This window comes from Oryctolagus cuniculus, chromosome 6, assembly GCF_964237555.1.
Source record: "Oryctolagus cuniculus chromosome 6, mOryCun1.1, whole genome shotgun sequence".
NCBI classification, from domain to species: Eukaryota; Metazoa; Chordata; class Mammalia; order Lagomorpha; family Leporidae; genus Oryctolagus; species Oryctolagus cuniculus.
The window spans coordinates 135753233-135759232 of NC_091437.1; the positions used below are offsets into that span (position 1 = coordinate 135753233).

The 6000-nt window shown below is 39.2% G+C and overlaps 1 pseudogene; it reads left to right on the forward strand.

The window, feature by feature from the left end:
• LOC138850097 (protein max pseudogene) overlaps window positions 1-5483 on the forward strand; it is a 94880-nt pseudogene extending 89397 nt beyond the window's left edge.
• The last annotated feature ends 517 nt before the right edge of the window (window positions 5484-6000 follow it).

Below are 6000 nucleotides of genomic sequence, written 5' to 3' on the forward strand. Positions count from 1 at the left end.
TGGTCTTTACCAAGAAGTCTTTGCCTATGCCAATATTTTGCAGGATTTCACTAATGTTCTCTAGTAATTTGATGATATCAGGTCATACATTTAGGTCTTTGATCCATTTTGCTGGATTTTTGTGTGAGTAAGGTGATGGTCTTTTTTTTTAAAGATGTATTTATTTATTTGGGCCGGCACCTCGGCTCAATAGGTTAATCCCCCACCTGTGGCACCAGCACACCAGGTTCTAGTCCTGGTCGAGGCACTGGGTTCTGTCCCAGTCACTCCTCTTCCAGGCCAGCTCCCTGCTCTGGCCCGGGAGTGCAGTGAAGGATGGCCCAAGTCCTTGGGCCCTGCACCCACATGGGAGACCAGGAGAAGCACCTGGCACCTGGCTTTGGATCGGCGTGGTGCGCCGACCATTGTGCACTGGTTGTGGCAGCCATTGGAGAGTGAACCAACAGTAAAGGAAGACCTTTCTCTCTGTCTCTCTCTCTCACTGTCCACTCTGCCTGTCAAAAAATAAAAATAACAAAAAAGATGTGTTTATTTATTTGAAAGTCAGAGCTACACAGAGAGGAGAGGAACAGAAAGAGAGAGGTCTCTGTCCATTGGTTTACTCTCCAATTGGCTGTAATGACTGGAGCTGCACCAATCTGAAGCCCGGAGCCAGGAGCTTCCTCTGGGTCTCTCACGTGGGTGCAGAGGCCCAAAGCCTTGGGCCATCTTCTATTGCTTTCCCAGGCCATAGCAGAGAGCTGTATTGGAAGTGGAGTAGCTGGGTCTTGAACTAGTGCCCATTGGGATGCTGGCCCTGCATGCATCAGTTATACCACCTACACCACAGAGCTGGCCCCAAGGTGGTGATATTGTTTCATACTTCTTCAGGCAGAGATCCAGTTTTCCCAGCACCATTTATTGAAGAGTCCTCACCCCAAAAGTTGACTTAGCTACTTTGTCAATGGTTAGTAGTTTGTAGATATTTGGATTGATTTATGGAATTTTTTATTCTGTTCCATTTAGGCCACAAGTCTGATTTTGTGCCACTACCAGGATGTATTGTTTACAAGTGCCCTGTAGAATGTCTTGACATCAGTATCATGATGCCCCAGCTTTGTTCATTATATAAGATAGTTTTAGCTGTTCAGGGTCTCTTGCATTTCCATATGAATTTTATCAGTTTTTTTCTAGATCTGAGAAGAATGCCTTTGGTACTTCGATTGGGATTACGTTGAATCTCTTAATTGCTTTTGATAGTACAGACTTTAATGTTATTAATTCTTCCAACTCATGAACATGGAAAATTCTTCCATTTTTTGGTGTCTTGTTCTTCTATTTATTTCTTTAATGTTTTGTAATTTTTCATCATAGAGATATTTGACATCCTTGGTTAAATTTCACCCAAAGTAGTTAATTTTTAGTAGCTGTTGTGAATAGGATTTCTCTTAGAAGTACTTTCTCACCTGTGGCATTGTCTCTATATACAAGGGCTATTGATTTAGTGTGTGAATATATCCTGCCACTTTTCCAAACACCCTTATGAGTTCCAAAAATCTGTTAGTGGAGTCTTGTGGTTGTCCTGTATATAAATCATGTCATTTTTCATAGGTATAATTTGAGTTCATCCTTTCCATCTTGGATCCCTTTGATTTCTTATTCTTGCCTAATGGCTCTAACTAAAGCATCCAAGAATATGTTGAATAGCAATGATTAGAGTGAGCATCAATGTTTGATTCTGGTTCTTAGTGGCAATGCTTCCAACACTTCCCTATTCAATAAGATGCCAGCTATTGATTTGTCATAAATTTCCTTTATTGTGCTGATGAATGTTTCTTCTATACCCAACTTGCATAAGATTTTCACCATGTAAGGGTCTTGTGTTTTATCAAATGCTTTATCTGCATCTGTTGAGATAATCATATGATATTTGTTCTTCAGACTGCTAATGTGAGGTATCACATTTATTGTATTTTGAATGTTAAACTATCCTTACATACCAGGTATAAATCCCACTTGATCTGGGTGAATAATCTTTCTGATATGTTATTGGATTCAGTTAGCCAGTATTTTGTCAAGGATTTTTGCATCCATGTTCATCTGGGATATTTGTCTATAGTTCTCTTTCTCTACTGCATGTTTTTCTGGCTAATGAGTTAAGGAGACACTAGCTTCATAGGAGTTTGTGAGGATTCCCTCCCTTTCAATTGTTTTGAATAGCTTAAGAAGAAGTGGAATTAGTTCTTCTTTAAATGTCTGGTAGAATTCAGCAGTGAAGCCATAAGGTCCTGGGCTTTTCTTTGTTGGGAGGGTATTTATTACTGATTCAATATCCATCCTGTTTTTTTTATTATTATTTATTTATTTGACAGATAGAGTTAGACAGAGAGAGAGAGAGACAGAGAGCGAGGTCTTCCTTCTGTTGGTTCACTCCCCAAATGGCCGCTACGGCCAGTGCTGCGCCAGTCCAAAGCCTGGAGCCTGGTGCTTCTTCCTGGTTTCCCAACACTGGTACAGGAGCCCAAACACTTGGGCCATCCTCCACTGCCTTCCCGGGCCACAGCAGAGAGCTGGACTGGAAGAGGAGCAACCAGGACTAGAACTCGGTGCCCATATGTGATGCTGGTGCTGCAGGCAGAGGATTAACCAAGTGAGCCATAGCGCTGGCCGTCCATCTTGGTTTTTAATCTTGTTAGGTTTTCTATGTCTTCATGACTCAATTTTGATAGGTTGTATGTGTCCAGGTATCTATACATTATTCTAGAGTTTCAAATTTTGTGGCATATAGTACTTTGTAGTAATTCCTGATGATGATTCTTTTTATTTCTGTGGTATCTGTTGTTACATTTTCTTTTCATCTTGACTTGGGTCTTCTCCGCACCCCCCCCCTTTTATTAGTTGCTCCTCTGTTGTATCAGTTTTGTTTATGTTTTCCAGAAAAAAAGTTCTTCATTTCACTGATCTTTTGTATTTTTGTTTTAATTTTATTTATTTATTCTCTACTTTTAATTATTTATCCTTTTAATTTTGGGTTTGGTTTGTTGTTGTTTTATAAGTCCTTGAGAAGCATCGATAGCTCATTTATTTGATGCCTTTCCATTTGGTTTATGTAGGCATCAATTGCTGTAAAGTTCCCTTGTAACAATGCTTTTGCTGTTTCCCATAAGTTTGGATATGATGTATTGTCATCTTCCTTTGTTTCCAGAATTATTTTGATTTCTATTTTGAGTTATTTTATGACCCATTGCTCATTCAGGAGCATGATGTTCAGTCTCCATTTTTTGTATATGTTCTGGAGATTCTTGAGTTGTTATTTTCATACTTCATTCCATTGTGGTCAGAAAAGATGCACCGTTATGATTTGTATTTTTTTTAAATTTGTTAAGACTTGCTTTATGGCCTAGCATATGGTCTATCCTAGAGAAAGTTCAATGCACTTATGAGAAGAATGCATATTCTGCAACTGTGGGATGAAAGATTCTATAGATATCATTTAGGTATGTTTGTACATAGTGTAGATAAGCTCTGTTGCTTCATTGTTAATTTTCCTTCTAGTTGATCTGCCCATTGAAGTAAATGGGGTGTTGATGTCCCCCATTATTATTGTATTGGAGTCTTGTCTCCCTTTAGATCCATTGACATTTCTAAATAACCAAATTATAGTCACATCTTCCTGTTGAATAGAGCCCTTAATCTCTTAATCATTACATAGTGCCTTTCTTTGTTTCTTCTCAGTTTTTGTGGTAGTTCATTTTCTCTTATATTAGGATTGCTACATAAGCTCTTTTTGGCTTTCAGTCAGCATAGAATATCTGTTTCCTTCCTTTCCCTTTCAATCTATGTATATCTTTGTTGGTGAATTATGTTTCTTGTATCTGGCAAATAGATGGGTTTTATTTTTTAATCCATTCAGGCAGCCTTTATCTTTTAATTGGAAAAATTCAACCATTTACTTTGAAGGTTTCTATTGAAAAGTAGCAAGTTGGCTACCATTTTTTTGTAAATATTCCTGTTGTTTACTTTGGATTTCCTTTCTACTTTTCCTGGGAGGTTTCTTTCACAATGCTGACTATCTGTGTGTCTGTCTGTATCACATCCTTAAGCATCTTTTTTAAGGCTGGATGAGTGCTAGTAGAGTCTTTCAATTTCTGTTTTGGAAGGTCATTATTTCATTTTCAATCATAAATGCAAGTTTTGGAGGGTACAGTATTGTGGGTTGACAGCTTTTTTTTTTTTTTTTTTTAATTGTCTTATGTCTCTCCATTTTCTTTCTGAGACTTTCTGAGAAGAGATCCTTAAGGTCCATTTTTTTTTTCAAAATTTAAATTATTAGATAGAGCTCACTATAATTGGAGCTCAGTATTATTAGATATAGCTCACACAAAATTCCATATGAGGAAATTTATTCATTCTACCTAATTTGTTGGATGCTTCCTTCTGTACTAAGAGCTGTATGATTTTATTGCAGATATCAGCAAATATCAATCTATATCTTTCCCTCCAGTTGCTTACTTTATGATAAGAATGACAAGTAATAAAAAATGAAAACACATAAGTAATATAATTTTAGATGTTGTTTAAAGGCTATGAGAAAATCTAAAGTAAGGTACAAACTGAAATAGGCATGTAGAGAGGCTAAAATAAATAGAATTTTGATGTAATGTATTTCAGGCTGTTATATTTGAACAAAGTTGTAAATTATGGAAAATGTATAATGCAAATTTCTGTGGAAGAGGGGCAGGTATTGTGTGCCTAAGTTAAGTCCCTGGCTGAGATGTCATGGGTGTACCTGGTTTGAGGCCCAGGTTCAGATCCCGGTTCCTATTAATGTGCATCACCCTGGGGGACAGCAGATGCTGACTCAAGTATATGATTCCTTGCCACCCAGACTGAAGACCCAGGTTGAGTTCTGGACTCCGGGCTTTAGCCTGGCCCAGTCCTGGCTTATGGACATCTGAGGAGTGAACTAGCAGATGGAAGATCTCCCTCTCTCTCTCTCTCTCTCTCTCTCTCTTTTCTCTCTGCCTTTTTCTCAACTGTGTGTGTGTATGTGTGTGTGTTTGTGTGTGTGTGTTGAGAGAGTGAGTGGGTGTGTGTGTGTGTGTCTGAGGGTGGGCTAGAGGTACTCAGCTTGTTGTTGTCCAGGACTACCCCTTCAGCCTACCCTTTTCCCACTTCAAGTGGCCACTCCCTGAGCCCTAGGAAAGGAGCAACAACAATAACATCAAGGTAGAGAACAGGAAGAGCAACTTGGAGTTACAATCTGCGGTTGACAAATGGGCTCATTAATGCACTGGAATGAGAACGTAGGGACCACTTCAGAGATAGCTTTCACAGTTTTCTGGACTCAGTTCCATCACTCCAAGGAAAGAAGGCATCTGGGTCCCAAATCCTAGACAAAGCCACAGAAGTAGATCCAATAGGAAAAACGCATATACCAGCAAGATATGGACAACTTCAGGTGGCAGAATATTCTGCTGGAGCAGCAAATCAGGGCACAGTAGAAGTCAGGGTCGAGTGCCCAGCTCACCACAACCCCCCAGACAACAACCGCTATGCCATCCCAAGGGCAGCGCCATCTTTGCCTTTGATGGGTTTGGGACTCCAGGTCAGAGTCCGAGCTTAAATAGTCCTAAAGCAGAAACAAGCTCTGGCTGGAAGCCAGTTCAGCTGTGCAGAGCAGTCCATCAGTAAAAACTTGGGGTCTCCGTTTAGTCTTAGCTTCCTTCTCTTCATCGTTACAATGTTCAGTACCATTTAAGAGACTATTTTATTTTGAAATTTATAACGTGTATTTGTAAAATTTGTCATGTAATATTTTAGATCATATTTGGCCATAGGCAATTGAAACCTCAAATAGCAAAACTGGATAAAGGGGGACTACTGTGTATTCAGAGGTCCCAGAATGTAGTCCAGGGTTTCTCAACCTGAGGTCAGTAAGATATTGATAAAATCCTTTTGTGGCATCACACGTTTTAAGATTAAATAATTTGTTGCCATCTGCTTCAGCATAGTAGACTA